The 20081-nt window shown below is 41.8% G+C and overlaps 1 long non-coding RNA gene across 1 annotated transcript; it reads left to right on the top strand.

Moving 5' to 3' along the window:
• The first annotated feature begins 1800 nt into the window (after positions 1 to 1800).
• LOC136358491 (uncharacterized) lies at positions 1801 to 2684 on the top strand. Its single transcript, XR_010743122.1, has 3 exons — positions 1801 to 1972; positions 2380 to 2482; positions 2606 to 2684. It is a non-coding gene; the product is annotated as an uncharacterized lncRNA (long non-coding RNA).
• Positions 2685 to 20081: the final 17397 nt, after the last annotated feature.

The raw sequence follows: 20081 nt of genomic DNA, 5'->3' as shown, positions 1-20081 counted from the left end.
GTCTATGGGACTCTATAACCTGTGAACTGTGATTTTCATCAGAAATGGGAGTTCGTGTGTCTGTGCCAGACAGCAAATATCTATAGTTCTCCTTTTCACAAATTTGACAGAGTGGTTGGGAGGTTACAGTACTTGCATGGCAAGTCTGCTGCTGTCAGTGTTGCCTGAACTTCAGAAGTTAAAGCTTATAGTTGTGACATTCATTCATGCATAATTTAAGGTATAATCTCTATCACTAAATTTGACTTTTCCTCAGGGTTACCAGGAAACAAGGCCTCATTTTCACACGCTTCCTTTTCATTAATATTTTTTTTAGCTTCACATTTAATGGCTTTCTGTTTGACACATTTTCTTTTATTCCTATTTTCAGGAAGGCAACTTCAGCAGGAAGACTCCCACGTCACTGCTTGACTTGTCTGTTACCACGTGTCTTGAACATCCTGTGTTCATAGTAATAATACAGTGCAGGTTTTGTATTAATAGAAGTACACCTAAATCCTTTTCACTTGTCTCAGAGCATCTGCTGTCTCCTCCTACATTCTTCCTTAAATCTTAACACGGGGCCTCTTAGAGAAAATCCTGCTTCACACTTAAACAAGCTCATTGAATTGGTATTTTTTAATGCATATATTTTATATGTCTTTTTTTCTGCAAATGGAAAATGCATTTCATTAGTTTGAAGCCTTTCGTGTTGGAAAAATGACTAAATAGGTGCAGTAAAATCTGATCATTTCTGGGTGAAGTTTTTGTTCACTGCCTTTTCCTCTGCCCTCAGGTGGTGGCTTACTTACCTCACAGCCAATTACAGCTGGGCAGCACTTGCAACAGTGATCTGTAATTTTAGAAGAAACTCTTTGGTAACAGATGGCCTCATATTTTTTTTTCTAAGGACTGCTGAAGTCCTTTAGTATCTAATTTAAGTAAAATCTGTGAGATGACAGCAGACTTATGCTACGTTGCCAACTCTGGGCATTAAAAACTGACAAGTTTTTAAAAAATAATGAACTTTTAAGTTTGCCTGGTGATTTTTCAGTCCAAGGCGCTGAGTGGTCTAATTTTCAAATATTTCCCTGGAAGAATGATAGTCAAGAAGTTGCCTTCCTTTCAAATAAATTCTCATGTAATCCTGGGGATTTTAAACCCGAGGTTTCACAGAAGGTGTCATCTGCTGCAAATGTAATGGAAAAAAAATCCCCTGAGACTTGCAACTGTGCAGCTGGCAGTGCACAGCAGGACAGCCCTGCACCCTCCTGGGGTGCATCTACTGCATGTGCCCTGGGTTAGTGTTTGTACACACAGACATGTGGTATGGAATTCAGAAAGTTCTCCTTCCGAAAAAGGGATCAACTTTCCAGGAGTGGACAAAGTGTAGTCTGTTTTCATTAACCCTCCACCTGGCTGTGCAAAGTACCTGTAGGCAGGGAGAGTCCCAGGGGGCAGCTGGACATCTTCTAAAGGGCCTGCCTGCAGTGGCTGGGAAGGGCACAAGAGCTCAGTGCTCACAGTCATCCACCAGCTGGATGGTTGTTACCTTCTGCACCTGCTTCAGATGAGGTGACCAATCCACTGCCAGTTATTTCCACACAGTCAGATGCAAGCTGAAATCACAGATGTTCACTGATAGTGCCAAGACCAGAGCAGCAGCACTTCCACAGCATCACTGTGCTGCACTGGCCTCCTGCACAAGCACTACTGTCACTGCAGGTGCCTCCACAGCAGGTCTAAATTTACTGCTTGATTTCAAGCAGGTCTACCTAAAGTAAGTGCCAATTGCCACTCGACCATTTCCCACCTCAGTTCTAAATGCAGCCCCCAGTCCTCAGTCTCTTGCTTCCATCTGATTGACTGAGAGCAGCCCAGCTTTGTGTAGGACAGGGATGTGACATCCCTGTCACACTGATGTCACACCACACTGAGACGGGGCACATGTATGAGCACAGATCTGCCCCAGCATCCTTCCTCTCATGGTTGTGTGGGTGGAAGAATGTGGTTAATGCTTAATTTTTGTGGTGTTGTTGCACTGTAACAATGCAGCATCAGGATGCTGAACCAATTTCTCTTTGGGCTGCCAATGCATTTTTCTCCACTTCAAGGATTTTGTGGCAATGGTCAATGCTATTGTCAGAAGAACAGTAACTCCTCTCCAAGCATTTTGCCATATAAAGAAGTAGTGAGACAAAAAGATCAAAAAGAATAAACCCAAAACAATAAATTGAGGGGAAAAAAAAACCCCAAAACACACAAAATGAGACAAGAAGAATCGGGACATGGGAGAGAAAAAAAGAAGTAGTTGGAAAAAAGAGAAGAGTTATCAGTGGAAGCAGAAGGGAAAGGAATCCTAAGACATGATTCTGGAGGAATACCTCACCTCTCCCTAAGGTACCTCCCTGCCTTGAAAGGAGCTACAAGGCTCCAGCTGCACCTGAATCTCTTTCAAGTGGGGTGTTTGTGTCTTCGTGCCAGCCCTGCTGCCTGAAATGAGGCATGTCTCCATGACTTACTCCAGAGAATCATAAAGCTATTTCTGAATGAGCCAAAATCTATTGGTGTAATCTTTGGTGGTGGGTTGTTTTTATTTGAAAGGACTGCTTCTGTTCTGTCATAGCCAAGCCAGGAACAGAGACAGGGACCAAAAACACCATCCAGGATACTGCAGTAGAGGGAGCCACACCATCACCATCCCTTAACTGATCATGTAGGTACAGTGTCTTTCAGTAATTTTTTTTTTTTTGTATCCAAGAGATGGACTTCTAAAGACATTTAAGAATAAAAAATATAGAAAAAATATTCATCCTTTACAAGATATTTTAAATTGTGTTTTCTCATATCCCTGTACCACACATTGAGTCTACTGGTTAGCATGATTGCTCAATAATCTTCCTCTTCCAGAGTTTTGTTGCAAAAAAAAAGAACTCAAACCAAAACAGTAATATTGCAGATTTTTGTAATATTTTTTTAGGAAAACTCCCAAGTTTACAGAATACTGTAAAGAAATTTTCAAGGGGAGCATTCCTGTTCAGGTATTTTCAAATCCTGCCAGTAAGCCCAGCTAGTAGTGGGTTCTTCTAAATGTTTTTCAATTTTGCCATGCTGAAATTGTTTTTTTTTTCCCTGCTTACACATTTTAAGACCCTTAACATTTTGTCTCCACTTTCCCTAATCTTCCTGCTGTTGATAAATGGTAGGCCAGTTAATATTTGTACTGTTCAGCATATCCAAATTACCGTGTGATAAGAGCTCTCCTACCAACACTAAAAATACTATTAAATGAAGTTTTATTAAGTAGAAGTTAGATGATTGTTCATTTTGAATTTTAGTGTGAGGTAACAGAAAAAAAATGAAGCTAAGAGAAATTCTGAGAAATTCTATTCCCTAGGTTTGCTAAGTAGCACATTAATGATGCATATGCATTATTAAATTCTGGAGAGTACATCACTGGCATGTAAATTTCCCTTAGGCATATGGTTGGATCACTAAGTACCTGCATTTGTCTTCCGAAAGAGTGATTCATACATAGTTGATTGTGATTTCATAACACACTTAACACTGTGCAAATCCCTTTCTGATTGACTTCTTGATTTGAGTATCGATGGTGACTTCTTGTAACTTGGATTTCTAAGATGTTATAAGTAAAAAATTTCAAAATTTAGATGTGATATCAGGTGTATTCAGAAGTGACACTCCAGGGGTTTTCAGATTTAAGGACAGGAAGACAGTTATGGCACAAAATAGCTCTGCTCTTAAGAGGATTGACATCTAAAAATTAATTACTGCAAATCCATAGAATGATAAAAAGATTTGAGTCGGGAGGGACATTAAAGATCCCCAGTTCCAACCCCCCAGCCATGAGCAGGGACACCTTCCATCAGGTTGCGCAGAGCGCCATCCAGCCTGGCCCTGAACACTTCCAGGGGTGAGCCATCCACAGCTTCTCTGGGAAACCTGTGCCAGTGCCTCATCACCCTCACAGCAAAGAATTTCTCCTAATATCTTATTTAAACCTACTCTCTTCGAGTTTGAAGCCATTGCCCTTGACCTCTCACTACAAGCCCTTGTGGTAAGTCCCTCTCCAGCTCTCCTGTAGCCCCCTTTAGGTACTGGAGGGTGCTCCAAGGTCTCCCCAGAGCTGCTCTTCTCCAGGCTGAAGAGCTCTCTCAGCCTGACTCCACAGGAGAGGGGCTCCAGCTCTCTGAGCATCAGATCACCAACTTGGCTCAGTTTTGTAGCATGGATCAACATGAGCAAGATGTCAGTGAGTGTGTGAGAGGAGCAGTTTGAAAGTTTGATTTTTTTACAATTTGGAGAGGAAGTAGTGTGAATTACTTCCAAACTAGACTTCTCTGTGCGTGAATTACAACACTGTAGTTTGATATTCAGTCAGAACACTTACTGGAGTACACAGAGTTTTGTTTGTGATTACAAATTGGGAGATCTATATATAAAGTTTGCTGAAATTTTGCATACAAAAAATTAATGTGCTGATATTACACTTTTGGATCAACTGGAATTATTTGTAAATCCAGACCAGAATTTGGCCAGTAAGCTTCAACAACAAATACAGAAAACATCCTAAATTTTTAAGAAGTTTATCATAATATATTTTAATAAGGTGTGCAAGTTCTTCATTTTAAAATAATGCTTAGCCTTGAGGTTAACTGTTTAAGATGGCATGAAAGTATATTCAAACCTAACAAAATAATGGTTTTAGTTTCAAAACAATTTCGTTTATCCTAAAGTCATTGTTATTTTCTCTTTCAATCAGGATGAAACCCCAGACTTTTCTTTTGACTAGACTTTAAATAATCACCCCTTAAACCCCATGTATTTGTTCCATTTCTTTGATTTAAATAAAGAATGTATTTGCTTCTTTAGGTCTCATTTTAGAGAATCTCTGAGCTGCCAATATAGAAATGAGGCTCTAACACTCACCTGCTTGCAGGTGCATCACGTGGGAGGGGAACCCGGACTATTCCTTGCACAGTGGAATTGAGAAATTAAAGTATACAACTGAAAGGTGCTTATAGTTCTGAAACCAAGTGACAAGTGCTTAGTTCTCATGTGGTAGCCCTGTGTGTTGATGACTTACGAGGACAAGGAGGATTTTGTGAATTACAGGAAAGATTGTTAGTAGACATGGTGTGCTTGGGTTTTCAAAAAGCCTTTGACAAGATTCCTCTGAGAAGGTATTAAAGAAATTAGGTTTCCATGGGATTGGAGGAGAAGTGCTTTTATGATTTGGAGTCTGAAAGGCAAAACTGTCATTTTCAGGGCAGAGAAGGGTCAACATTAGTTGTCTCAGAAACTGGATCTGAGGCAGGCTTTATTCAACATCTCAACCTGGGGAGGATGGCGAAATGAATATCCCCAAGTTTATGGAGATTTGCAGTTAAGCAAGGACCTGAAGGTCAAAAAGGTGGCAGATGATGAAGGTCAGAAAGGTGGCAGATATGCTTCAGTGCAGATTAAAGTATATTTAGTATATCTAAGTCACTGTCACTTAAAGCTGGTCTCCAGACAGGCAATTAGAGCCCCTGGGAAAGGCTCCCACAGCCACCACTGGCAGGTCACTGAAATCCTTGGCTCAGAACACAGCAACAGCCAGAAAAGCAACAGAACAGAAAGGGGCCTGGAAACAGAACAGATGGCACCTTGGTGGCTTCACAAAGGAGCAGGGCAAACCCACAGCTTGTGCTCTGCCGGCTGCTGGGTCTGCTCCCAGCACCTCAGTGTGGGCAGAGAGACACTGGACACAGCAACGGGATTTTCAAAGGATGGAGCCACTGCCTTGCATGGAAAGCCAAAACAGGGCCGTTTGGTGCGCAGAGGAGGAGTGGGATGTAGCTGAGGTTTACAAAGTCATTCTAAGCTGGATGGGGAACAGTTACTCAGCAAGTTGTGCAATGTGGGGGCTGAGGGGCACTAATTGAAACTAACAGGAGATGGGTTTAAAAGAGATGAAAGATGTACTCCTCTCCATAGCAAGGTCTGAACTCAAAAGTAAAACTTTCAGATTGAGATAAGAACAGTTTAATAATTGAGAACAAAATAAAATATAATAAAAATAGTAAATAATGAAGATTTAAAAAATGGAAGAAAAAAGAAACAAACAAGTGATGCACCATAAAATTGCTCACCACTCACTGATTGATGTCACATCCCATTCCTGGGCTCAGATCATTCCCTCTTCTGGGTAACTCCCCTGGTTTATATTCTGGGCATGATGTTTGGTGTGGAATATCCCTTTGGCCAGTTTGGGTGTGCTATCTCAGCTATGCCTCCTCACAGGTTTTTTCGTTTCCATACCTCCTCCCTAGAAGAGAGCAGGGAGAAAAAAAAAACAGTCCTCGACTTAGGATAAGCATGACTTACCAAAAACCAAAACATCCGTGTGTTATCACCATTATTCTCCTTCTGAATCCAAAACACAGCCCTCTACCAGTCATTGAGAAGAAGGTAATTTTATCCTAACTGAAACCAGGACAACCCCCAATCCAACACTTGTGAGTACTGAGGGAACGTGCTGCAAACAGTCCCCAGGCTCAGGTATTTTCCTCTCAGGGTCTCTCCTGTTGCCACTGCTGGAGATACAGTATTTGGTCTGGATGGACCTAGCCAGGAGGTTCTTCTGTTCTTGGACTCCACATTTTCAGTAAAGTTTGGGCTGGTCAATCCCTACAGTACTAAAAGTAGCTCAGTAGAGCTGTCGCCCCAGTGCAGGGTGGGCTCAGTACCAGACTAAAGGGTTTTAAAAGTGGAGAGAATAGTAGTTGCTCATCTTCACAGGTTTCCTGGGCACAATCTAAAGTTTTCTCTTGTTACCTTTATTTTATTGAGGTGAGAACACGCTTTTTACTTGTGTGTGAAAGTCATGAAATGACAGTGAGTAGTCACTTCTCAAAAGTCTCTTCTCACAGACAGTGACAGCCCCTTCTGTGGAGCTTTTTAAAATACAGAATAAACTGTGAATTAGCAAAGACACACTTCTGTCTGAGTCACCAGCCCAGTCCAAATGACATCTCAAAGCTGTGTTGTGCTGGAAAGGCTCATAACTGTGGAAGCCAATTTGAAAAGTACTGGTTCTTAATGAATAACAAGGAGTAATTCCAGCAGAAAGGAACTGTGCTGGCACAAGACTCCTTCCCTCTAGGTGTAAAAGCCAACCCACAATGTCAAATGCCTTGACTGCCTATGGGGTGCCAATTCTGCCAATGTAGGAGATAAAAGCAAGTAGGCACTGAGGGCACAGTAATATGGAGGACTAAGCTATAGTCTTTATGTAAGACATTCAAAACTCATCCACAAGCCTGCAAAAAAGGACAAAAACCTCTAGGGTTTATAATGAGAAATACCTGTTAAAGGCTTAGGGATCTAATGCGCCTCGCTTTTCCACCATAAAGATTTTCTGTGAGATTTCTGGAACATGAAGTCAGATACTGCTGCCAAATCTGCAGCCACAGGGGGCTCTCAAGTCATGAAAAACAGCTCTTTATTCCCTTAACTTATTTGGATTTATAGGATTACTGTGCTGAGGACTAGCTCGATGTCAACCCTCCCACATTTCAACTGGCTCTTGAGAGAACACTCAGCAGTTGTTTTTCCTACTGAAACAGGTGTCCTGAGAGCATCACAACTGGAAGACTTCGTGCTCAAGTGGTCTCACTATCTCACCCCAGCACCTCATTCACACTCCTCTGTGCAGGGTGAACTGAGGGATTTCACAGTTTATTAACAAAATTGTGACATCCATACTCAGGCAGGAAAAAAGCCAGGATTCTTTGCAGAATTGCACCGCATCTTAGAGAGGAAATATTTATCTGGCAAAAGTAGTGTTTCTTATAGCTTTAAAGGTCAGAAAAAACCTCTCTAAACCTGAGTTGCACGTGGAGACTCACTAGTAACCTGTGCAGCCCAGATCACTGCCAAAGTCTCCTCTTTAAGCCTGGAACATATTGAACCCCTGAGGCTGGTCTTGGTTATAAACAAACTACTGCATGTTGTAGTATCTTCATCTTCCATGTGGCCTTGAAGCATGTACTGCTGTGGATCTCTACCCTGTGGTGACCAGTGACAGAACCCGAGGCTTGAACTTGTGTCAGGGGAGGTTGAGGCTGGATATCAGGAAAAGGTTCTTCACCCAGGGGGTGGCTGGGCACTGGAAGAGGCACCCCAGGCCAGTGGTCACAGCACCAGCCTGACAGAGCTCAAGAAGTGTTTGGACAAGGCTGTGCAGGGCCAGGAGTTGGACTCAGTGATCCTGATGGGTCCCTTCCAGCTCAGCATATTCTGTGATTCTGTGCTTCTGTGATCTTTGTTGCTACACTGATACACACTGCAGATGGTTTATACATCTGAGCCAGATTCTGTCTCATTTCATTTTTTTTTTCTCTTAACTTTTTCTCCTTCATTTCCCATTCCTCCAAACTGATGCACTTTCGCTCCCCTTCTGTTTGCAGCTTTCATGCGTCACATTCTGCTCTTATTACAGTAGTAAAAATGGGTGGGTTGGGTGTGACACCAGTGTAGCTGGTCAGAAGTGCTGTCCTGGCAGCTGAGCTGGGTTTTTGGGGTTACTACCACCCCAAGGGGGAATCCTTGGGTGCGTGCTCCTGCCCCTGCCACAGTGCTGCCCTTGGAGCTGCTGGCAGGGTTACACACTCAGTGACTCCCTAAAGTCAGAGAACAAAACTCAAATCTGCATGTTCAGCAACGCCTGCGGATCCTGGAGAGGCAGTAACACTGAGGGGGAGGTGGTGAGCAGAGTTCCAACTGTAACCTCTTACCTAACTGAAGTCACAGCAGCAAATCTGGCTGTAGCCTACGCTGCTGTCTCCATTCTTTCTGCTTCTATTGTTTGTCATTTTATTTCCCTTATTTAAAAAAAAAAAAAAAAAAAAAAAAAAGTTTGAGCATCTCTTTATTTCAGCTTGTTTTCCTCAGAAATATAGCCAGATAAATGGGGTTACTGAGAGAGAAGTAAGGAGAAGTAGAAATGCATTCACATATAGTTATATTATATAGTTGTATTTCTGTTTCTATTTGTATTCCAGATGCTTTTCTATGACTCCCTCCTTCAGTTCTATTCCCTTTTAACTCCCTTTTAAGGTTTTCTTTATTCTGCAAGTCAGTAGTATATCAAAGGTCATCCTGAGTTCACCACGGGATAGAGACCTCAGTCAGTTAAATGTAGTGGTTTCTTCTAGTAAATCAGAAGTAAGCATATTTTCAGTCCCTTGAGATTACACTGTCAGATCACAAATATCACAAATAACAGTAGCTGGTAAGCAGCTACTATTAGCTGATTAGAAGCTGAGCAATTACAACAGCTTTGCCCAAAGATGGCCCCCCCTGCTCGCCTTAGAATCCACTTTAAAGCCTTTATTAATTACAAAAAATACTTAAATGATTTAACAGATGAAAATAGTAGCAAGTACCAAAAGACCAGATGATGCTTTTGGTTATATCACATAATTGAGTTTAAAAACTGGAGACGAGCCAATTCTATGAAGTAGGAGGAAAGCAGGCTGATAACATTATGGCTCAAAGGGAAGAATGGATTTCATTAATTCCAGTCTTCTGCAGACTCCTGGCTTTTTTCTGCTGCTATCCTTAAGTGCCTAATTGTTCAACACTGTTTCCTGACAGATTCAGCTTTCCTTTATCCCCATGTGTACTTCCAGAGCTCTTTACACAGAAAAATATCAGTTTACCAAGCTATGAAACATTCATGAACTTTCAACACTACTTTTCATTACACCCTTTTATTAAATGACATTCCCAATACATGGTGGCTGGAATAAAATAATTCAGAGCCCATAAGTATTGCCAACAGGCCATCCATGGCTCTGTACTCAGGGGCCTTTTGCTCCTGGTCGTGCTTAACCAGTGCAAATAGCAGCAGAAAATAGAAGTCTCTTCGTTTTTTGCAAAAAGAAGGAAAAGCAGCAGGGTAACCTGTAATGCCTACATTAATTTGCAGGGCACAGTGATTTAGTCAGTAGGCAGAGCTTGCCACAATTATCTATTCCTACCTTTTCACTGCTCTTTGCAGGGATGATTGTCCCTAGCTTTGCTGGAACCATGGATTCAGGAATAAATATGAAATGAAGTTGCATAGAGGAGTTCACACTCCTTGGAACACATTTCAGGCTCTCAAGCATATCACATTCCATCAGTCTCTCTAGAGCTCTAGTTTCGGGCCCTCAGGCAGATGACATTGCATCAATTTCATATTTTAAAGCTTGAAGCTTTCTGTAAGGGCAAGAAACTTGCCATTTCTTTTTCATGAAAATGCAGAATCTGATGTAATTGTAGGCACTGTGAGCTGGAGCCCAAAATAACTGCATTATACTGCCTTGTTCATAAAATTACTGTAGGATTTACAGTATTTCCTAAAAGATCCAACAGAGGAACAGCTTTACCAGCTCAAGAGTTAACAGGACTGTAAGTCATTTAAACAGTGCAGGGACTGCAAAAATATGAGTAGTGTCTCCTGTGTGCATCCCCCTGTGTTAGCTCAGATGCTCCTGAAGTATTTCAAGGCACCCCAGACTGGCAGCCATGGGATGGTGCCATCTTCACAGGGGACATTTCTTACAGATCCTGGATGGCCTTTGTCCTTTCCCGCTCTGCAACAACATTGAGAATAAAAGAAGAGCCATGCCATTCTAGAGAGCCCAAGCCTTCCTTTGCAACATACCTATGGAGACTTGGACTGCCTGGATGGTATTCTGGGCACACCCACCGGTGTGGGGAGTTCAAGCTGTCTGGCAAGTTCAGTCAAGCAAGAGATGAAAGGTTTCCAAGAACACAATATTCACTCTCTTTGTCTTTGTGTGATGCTGACAAATGCAGTCCCCCATGAAGGAAGCACTCACCAAAGTGTGGCTTTTGATTTTTTTCTATTTAGAAAGACTCTCTAGTTCTTTCAGATTCCAACCTGCTCTTAATGAGTGCTGACAGCTTGACTTTGCCAACACTGTTGTTTAGATTCTTAAACTATTATCTTTATTTTACTCTGCATTGCACAGAGTAATTTCAGGTCAATTATTTCCAGGATGTGGATTAAAAAATTGTAAGGGGTGATGTGTCAAACACAAGGTGGATTCTGCATCACTTAAAAAAGAAATATCAATTTTGTGGGTGGGAAAAGTTATTTGATTTAATATTTTGCCAAACAGGTCTAATTCACTTAATACTTTACTTCTATAGAATAAGGTTTGAAATAATAGTATTACTCTATAGTAAGTATCTGATGCTTGCTTCTATTTTGTTATTTGCTCAGAAGGAATTCCTTGTTAAGTCTTCTGAAAGTATTTTAGTTCATAATATGGTTCAAACTATGTTTTCTGTAAGGGTACCGCACTTGTGCCAAAATGATTTGGAGATAGAGCTGGTAACCAATCTGTGTGTCAGACAAAGCAAATAAATGTAGTTAACACATGAAAATTACTTACATAATGAGTCCAAACATGGTTTTTAAGGGTTCCATTTTATACTCACAAGAAATTTTCGGAGCGACTATTTTTAGTTTTCAGGTAGCTTCCACTGCACGGAGGGAATGCCTTGCTCTTTGGATTTGCTAGGCCTGGCTTGTTCCCCGAAGAGAATTTTAATAAATAACAACACAATAAAGCAGAATTTGCTGGTTAAAAACAATGAGATGTATCCTGGGAATAAATCTCACACACACAAAAAAATTGAGCACCAGCAAATTGCAAATTTGAAAATGCTCTCTGAGAGTTGCTAATACGAATTTCTAGATCGAGAGAATATAACTGGATGCATCTGATACCTCTTACTCCTTAATTGCATTCAATTAGATCAGTTGTTCATGAGCTTGCTATCCCTTCTCAGATTCTCAGACAGCTGCTGCATGAGTTCTGATAGGTCTGAGTTCATAAGTAATTTATTAGGGTTAGTCTCACGCTTGTCAAAAGCGTCAAAACTTATAAAAATATTCTGGTAGATAATTTCTAGCAGTAGAAAGCTTTTCCCTCTCTGAAACCTGTGTGACGGTCATGAATACCTTCTGTAATTTTGTGACTGTTGGCTCTACATTTGCCTGTCTTGCCCAATTGGATCTTTTTCCAGTCTGTAAGTAGACTGAGATTTCAGAGACAAAAAATTTCCAGAGGCACTGGGAACAAAGCTCCCATTTTCTCAAGTAGCAAGGTCTGTTATGAGAACTGAGCAGGGAGCTAGAGCTGTGAGTCTCTCTCCCTCAGCCTTTGTTTATAACATTTCCAGTGTTAAAGCTGCAACTTCTGCAAGCAGAGCAGGAGATCGATTTTGAAATACAGTATGAGATGGTGCAAAGCCCTTTGGACACAGTGCATTAAATAAAAGTGTTTTATTCTTTCACGAGACAGCAAAACTATTTAGATCTGCAAATGCAGCGTCTTCACCCAGTTTTCTGCTCTTGGTGGGATGGTGGATACCCATGTTTTGCCCTAGGTTGGAGGTGGGACGTGGCTGGATCAAAGAGCTCTGCATCTCTTTGGGATCTCACAGACACAGACTGTGCACGTTACCATTTTTCTGAACAGTTTTTGTCTTCCTGCAATAAATCTGTGAAATCTAGTTTAGCTTTACCTAAAGAATTTCTTTCCCCATTAACTGCCACAAGAGTTAAGCTACATTTTTCCTCCCTGATTTTCAGTGTTCGTGTGTTTTTCACTCTGATTATTTCAGATTTTTTCATCACCCAGTGTTTTAAAGCACCAGTAGTAGTATTGTTGGTCTAAGAGGGTGATAGGGAGAAAGAAAAAAACAGGTTTTATCAAATAGACATGGAAAAACAGGTCGTCTTTCAGCTAATTAGAAACTGGCCACGAGTTTTAATGAAATAGTACTTTAGATTTCCTTTGAGAACATAGGATGACTTCAAACAAGCTGTGGTTTTGGTCAGTTATGAATTTGAACAGCATAAAGAGGCTTGAGCCATCCTACACAGTAACCCCTGTCATCCCAAAGGTTCATTTTCCACTGCAGGATGATAATTATCCTTTTTCTCCTCTATGTTCACTCACACTATTACCTGTCATCCCTTTACCGCAATGCTATCCTCTTTGCTAGATCCTCTTCCTCCTGTAGATTAAAAACAAGCTCAGTCCCTATACATGATTTGCCTTTGCTTCTTAACCTGATAAACTATGTCCAATGTCTGCAAAAAATTAATTTTTACAAAATATTATTTGAGCTTTACCTTTTCAAAACCATGTTCATAGATGTTCTTTTTTTTTTGCTCCTTCAATTCTTTTGCTTTTATCCTCAGTTCTGAAGTCAGTGTGCTTCCATAGAATGCCTTGATCTCTCTGCTCACAGAAAATGCACCACTGCAATTCAGCAGCTCCAAACATTTACATTTAGAAATCATGAACACTCAGGGATACAGAATGGCTTTCAGCAAGAGAAATACCACCAGAAACTGAAGATTTTTTGCCTACAAAAGAGATGCAACACCAATTGAAGTGTCCCATTTGCTCTTGTATCCATTGTGCCTCAGCCCTGACCTTAACAGACTGGAGTTTGCAGCTAATGGACCTCATGATAGCTTTTGATTTTCCCAGGGTGTCTGGAGGTGGCTATCTCATGGCCCATGCCAGGAAACATCAATCTCTCAGCTTTTACAAGGCCTAATGGCTCACAGACACCTGACTTCAGCTGTAGGAATATGATATTTTAAACTGCTGCCTTTCTTGTCCTTTCAGATTCTTACCTTGATCAGTTGAATGTCTGTCCAATTAATCCACTAAACACAGGGGATGAAAAATTATGATTTTTGCTCCTGCTTGTTTTGCAGAATCAAGTCCATTTGTCTTATGCTTGCAGGCTCTGGACAGTTTAATGAAGTGTTGACATGTACTAATAACAGGCAGGGAACTGCAGCATTCCTGTTTGCAGTGTTAGTCTCCTCATTTCAGACTGGGGACATCAGCATCCTGTAGCAAGGACTTGAAACTATCACAGGCAAAATACAGAACATTTTGAAGCAGACTCTTCAGAGTTTTTGAACAGTGAGAGAAATGGAATTAATGTACTACTGAGATTTTACACATTTTTATCATATGTGATGAAAAGCAGCAAGGAGTATATGGGACAGGAGATGTCTACAGTACCTTACAGAAGAGAGAAAAAACATCATTTGAAGTCCTGAGGTTTTCTCAGTCCAATTCCAGTGTTCCAGCCACTGTCGAGTTTTTTCATCTGTGGGGTCACAATGGCTACAATGAAAACATTTTATTAAATATGAGGCATATTTACAAAAAGAAATTGTTGAATGGGCTGAATTGTGCTGCTTCTCCAGATGCCATACACCAATTCCAACTTTATATAAACTTCTTGACACACAAAGGTACAGAATGGTTTTGAATCAGTGCCAGAAAATCTAGACTTTGACCAGTCATAAATGTTTTGACCAAGAATTGGTCAAATAGAAGAACTTGTTTATCAGATGCAATTTGCTGTAATAATTTCAGCTTGCTACAGTTTGGTCCTAAATTTTGCTGAAGTGAAACATCACCTCCTAGGAATTATTTGGATAGCAGGTAACATGGGTTTATATTGTGAAGCAGAAGTTAGTAGGGGATCTCTTTTACTAACCTTCTAAGAAGCTCTCTAAGGAGGCTTTCTCTGCTTGGAAGAGCCCATAGGAAGCAGCTTGCTTTTGGCAGAACTGTGCTTTGCCAGCAAAATGCTGTGCTGCAATCACTGCTCTTGGATTAAGCAAGAGGACAGATTTAAAGCTCTGAGTCACGTGAAGAGGGCTACATCCCTTCACATTTTTTTCTGGCCACTTGTATTTGGGAAGAGTACAAACTACAATAGCCTTGCCCCAGAAGACTGTGTGGTGCTCATTGGATTGCCAGACACTTTGCTGTTTTTCATAAATTGAAGAGTGTTTTTAACTCCATCATCAGCAGTCACTCGTGGACACTCACACTCTTACCAGAGACACTGTTGTACTTTGCAAGGCTGGAGATATCACATGCCCTCCTCCCATTCTGCTGCCAGAGGCAGTCTTTCCTTACCTTCCCACTCTGGTTACCAGACCAAGACAGATGCCTGCAAGGTGGAGGACCTAAAATGACCAGGAGAAATAAGATACTCCTAAGCTGAGTCTGCTTTACCAGGCCTCCCTCCTGAAGAGTCAGAAGTCACCTATCAAGACACTGCAAGTGGTGCTTTAGGAAGGGAAAAAAATTGTTCCTTAAGCCTCATTGCCTCTGGGATGGAGTGATTCACCTTCCCCAAAGCTGTATAGGAGCTCTGCCCTCACAGAAGCACCCAGGATGCAAAAACCTGACAAGGTGCAATAATCTACTAGAAGTCTTTGCAAGGAGCCCCAGTCTGTCTCACAGACACTCTCCATTTGCCCCTGGATGGTATTCCTTTGAAGGGAATGTCAAAAAGAGCCAAGTGTTTTACCATGCTGAGTGGGTGACACACCTCAGGCACTGAAGAGGCAGGATACAAATATTTGGAGCAGCAGAAGCCCTGCAAGAGTTGTGCACTTTTGCTCTTCTAGGAGACAATATCACCCCTGACAGTAAATAAAAATCTCCTTCCCCTCATCTCCTCCTCCACATCTGCTCCCTGTGTTCTCTTCCTTTCTAGCTTTCCTATTGACGAGGATTTTTTTAAACTTTCCTTATAAAACCCAAAGACTGACCTGCTTCAGTGCCTTCACCATGAAACAGAAGGCTGTGATGACAAAATTACTCCTTTGAGTTATTTTGGAGAAATAACTTTGACAGTTAAAATGCAATTGCAGCTCGTTTCTTAATTACTTGATTCTTCCCCACACTCCTTGACCAGGGTATAGCTGGCAGGTGATATACAATAGAAGCATAGAACTGTGTAGTTTGGGAAAGATCTATAAGATCAAGTCCAGCATTAACAGAGCAGTACCAAGCCCATCACTAAACCATGTCCTAAGTGCCACATAGACTTCAGGGATGGTGATTCAACCACTCCTGTGCATATTCTGTTCCAACATTTTACAAACATTTTGGTGAATAAATCTGTCCCAATATCCCATCTAAACCTCCCCTCGAACAACTTGAGGCGGTTTCTCTCCTCCTGTGACTTCAAAGAAGAGATCAACACCTGGCTTAAACCTCCTTTCAGGTGGTTGTAGAGAGTGATAAGGTCACCCCAAGCCTCTTTTTCTCCAGGCTGAACACCCCCAGCTCCCTCAGCTGCTCATGGTCAGACTTGTTCCTCAGACCCTTGCCCAGCTCCACTGCCCTTCTCTGGACATGCTCCAGCACCTTAATGCTTTTCTTGTAATGAGAGGCCCAGAGCTGGACACAGGATTGGAGGTGTGGCCTCACTGATACAGATTTATTTCTCAGTCCCACGGATGATGATGTTCAGGGAATGCCTGCTGTGGGGCCTGGTGCTGTTTTAAGGTTATGTGGCCAAAGAGCACTGAGTGAGGCAGGTTTCTGCCTCACTTCTCTCCTGCCAGCTGCCAAGTGTATTTTTAGCAATATGTTTCTCTGAGCCTGCCAGCTTCATTCTTTTTGAGATCCTAATAAATACTGGCTACTGCTCTGGGGCCATGGCTTATCCTTTCAGGCTGATTCTGCTTGTCTGCTGGAGCCTGACGACAGGGAAATGCATCCCGCTGCCTCAGTGGCAGGCTGACAGTTTGTGAAGCACTTCTTGAACCTCATCCAGACAGAGCTCACCAGTGGGACAGCTTACACTTCTCCTGCCAGCAAGGAGAATCTGACGTGTTTCTTGCACCCTGGGTCAGATCTCTCCCGGGCATTCATCTCCAGGGCAGTGAAGCCCTACTGCTTTCCCCAGGGCAGAGGAAGGAAGATGTGCACCCTGCACCCATGTGAAGGGTATCAAGGGACTGCAAGAATGCCTGGACTTCTGTAATTCCTGCTGCCACTGCTGATATGCAGCAGGCTGAGCTGGCAGGACTGGCATTGGAAAGGTAGGAAGGCTACCTTTTCAAAGAGGTAGGAAGAAAAAAGTAGAAAAGACTGAGGGGAAGAAGATAAGAAAGTGAGAGATGTGGAAGTGCCCCATCTTCTTCCCCACACTCTGGCCATTTGGAAGTTTTGGGATCAGAAAACATCAGGGGAACGAAAGAGTTTGTTCATTACTATTTTTGTTCTGCTAGGCTTTCAGTGCATTTGTGCTGCTGCAGCAAAGGTGACCTGAAGAAAAAAACCACTGAATCCTCTCTAATAACCTGTGATTTTTATATCTGTGGCTTGTGTTTTCGTTGTCAAGACTCGCATAGCTTTAGTGCTACGACACTGGCTCCTGGCCTGTGTACAGATATGTGTTAACCACATTTTCTGTAACATCCATCTTGCACTGCTGCCAGCTTTGTTGTTTTTGCCTGCAGTATAGATGTTCCCTGAGAGCTTATCAGGGATGTACTTACTGCTTTCTCACTGCTCTCTGCTTGCAGTATCAGCCCCCTCCTGTATTACATTCTTCCTTCAGTCTGTTATCACTTATGCTGGGAAGACTGTTCTGTCAATCTGCAAGATTCAGATTTGCTTCTATTTTACAATGTCATATTTTGCTGTATGACAAGTCCTGCAAATCCATGGGCAGATTACTTAAGGTCAGACCAGAGGAGGGTTTTCCAGATATCCCTTGCCTCATGATAAAGCTTCTATATTCAAAATGCAGTGGTATGCAGCACATGTTGTCTACCTAGAACCACTCCAGGGAATTCTTGCCCCTGGCTTACAGAAGCATATCCCTTAGCAGAAAATGTCTCAATCTAGGATCAAATATCCCAGCTCTGTTCAGATCTTGCATCTCCTCCTTCACTGAGCTCTGCCCTACTGAGAGGCAATGTAACCCTTCCCAGCACTAACCAGCTGCAGTGCTGCAGAGCACAGATTGTTGAGAAATTATGCCCTCTGCTTCCATGTGCCATAACCACTGGAGCTGATAATGGGCTCAGGAAGAGTGGAAATGTTATTCACAAACCATTTCACTCACTGCTTCCAGCCTCTCCTTTGCTACCAGCAGAATCAATGGTGGCTGAAGGTACCCTCAGATAATTTTTCTTTCTCTATGCCCAAAGCTTTTGTGGAGTTTGCTTCCTTTCCCCACTCTCACTTTGACTGCTGTAATCTCACCTGTTTCACAGACCGTTGTCACATATGGAGAAGCAGACAAATCAAAGGGAATCAGCAGAGCTCCGGAAAACCTCAGGTGCTAATGGTGGAAGTTCAAGTCACCTAAGTTTTCAAGCAGAATAGGTCATGAAATCATGGAATCCTAGAATACCTCAAGCTGGAAAGGACACACAAGGATCATCAAATCAAACTCCCAAAAAGAGGAGGAAAAAGAGGAGAAATTAATATAATTTGGTATCTGCAACAGATTTCCATATACAAAAATCAGGGTCCAAACTCACATCTGCTGAATCACGGATATTTGACCTTGAGTACTGTTTGAACACCCCTTGGCTGAAGATTAAACGTAGAAATGTTTATGGGTGAATGCAGATCTTTCCAAGGCACTTGCTGGAACCAGAGGAAGCTGCTAGAGCACAAAACCTCTGTGTCTCCATCCTTGAGGATGCCTCTCCTTGAGGTGCCAAGGTGCCTCCTGGTTGAGCTGAGGAGAAAGCTCCTCCTGTAATGACCACTGGTTTGACGAGTCCCACCCTGGTGACACCTGGTCCCGTCTCAGCTCAGGTGCTAGACTGTAATTTTTTCTCTGTTCCCTTCCCTTTGCCCCTAGTTGAGTCCTACCCTTGTTTTTTTGGCAGAAAACCCTGCAGCAATCAGGCACGTTTGTTTTGGCAACACCACTCAGAGTTTGCACAGAGCCTCCTTCCTGCCTGCCTCCTTAGTGTGGTTTATAACTCAGGTCAAGATCCTCTTCCAAGGACAGACTGGTAGGGCAGGAGGTTATGATGTGCTGCAATTATTCTACAGCTGAGTGTAGTTCATCCACAGAACAACCACAGCCTTTGTAACCAGACCTCTTTTCCATTTTAAAGTGAACTCTTGCATTAGCGATGTTAGGAAGATAATGACCTTTAGGGGTTGATTAGATTTTTTTTTTTTTTTGCTTGGAGCAGGGAAGGGATTTGTTTTATTTCATTATTCCTGTGTAATGTTGTAATGCATGGTAATTTATAAATACTTCAGTAGCGGAGTTTGTAGAAAAAAAGGTCATTTTTTAGAACTGTTTCCTACAACAGTAAAGGGTGTGTTTTCAGCAGTGAGTAACAAAAGTATAAAGAACAGAATACTGAGTTATTTAAGAAGTCTCTCTCCATGTCAAATAAAAAGTGAGTTGTTATCATTCTAAAAGGTCTCTTGACTGCCAGCAGTGCTTATTTCAGCTGACAGTAATAACAGTTTTGTAAACGTAACTTAATTCTATTCAAACACTTGGATACAGGGCCAGGTCACAAGAAATTCTGAAAATTTTCTGTGTTCCTGACCATCAATAGAATTAAGAGGCACTTATCTCCTTCCAGAAACTGGACCTTGAACTCTCCCCCACACACATTTGTTTCCATTTTTCTTTCCATGGTAAGGATGGGTCATCTAGCCAGTAACTCCACTGGCTTGAAAAGTGCCAGCAACAGAGCAGTATAATTTACAGAAATATAGAGATCTGTAACTAAGAGAAATTGTTGGGGCCAGAGGGGAAGTTTCCAATAGTTTATGCCTGCATTTAAAAGATCTGCTTGCTTGAGCAGCCCTATTTTGAGCAGGTCCTATTTTGTAGATTTTGGAATCTGAATATTCTTTGAAATAGGTAATTTAAAATTTAAAACTGTGTTCCTGGAATTCACATCCTTGTCTTAAAATGAGATATGTGAGATACTATTGATAATAGCCTCTAGACACAATTCAGAGTTTGATTGTTACTCCCCAGCACAGATGTCTGTCCTCTGAAAAAACACATAAAATGATACTGAGTGGTGGTTACTTAGAGGGGTAAGGGGGAAAAAAAACAAAGATCCGGGATGAAGGACTTGGCATTTTTCATTTAGTTTGTTGTAGGATTGCTCCAAACAGAAATTCTTCCAGGATGCAGTTTTCTCTACACATTACCAAGGGACTACTACTTAA

The sequence above is a fragment of the Sylvia atricapilla genome, chromosome 3 (genome assembly GCF_009819655.1).
Source record: "Sylvia atricapilla isolate bSylAtr1 chromosome 3, bSylAtr1.pri, whole genome shotgun sequence".
Classification (NCBI taxonomy): Eukaryota; Metazoa; Chordata; class Aves; order Passeriformes; family Sylviidae; genus Sylvia; species Sylvia atricapilla.
Note: the sequence above shows the minus strand (reverse complement) of the source record. Positions and strands in the feature narration are given on the sequence as shown.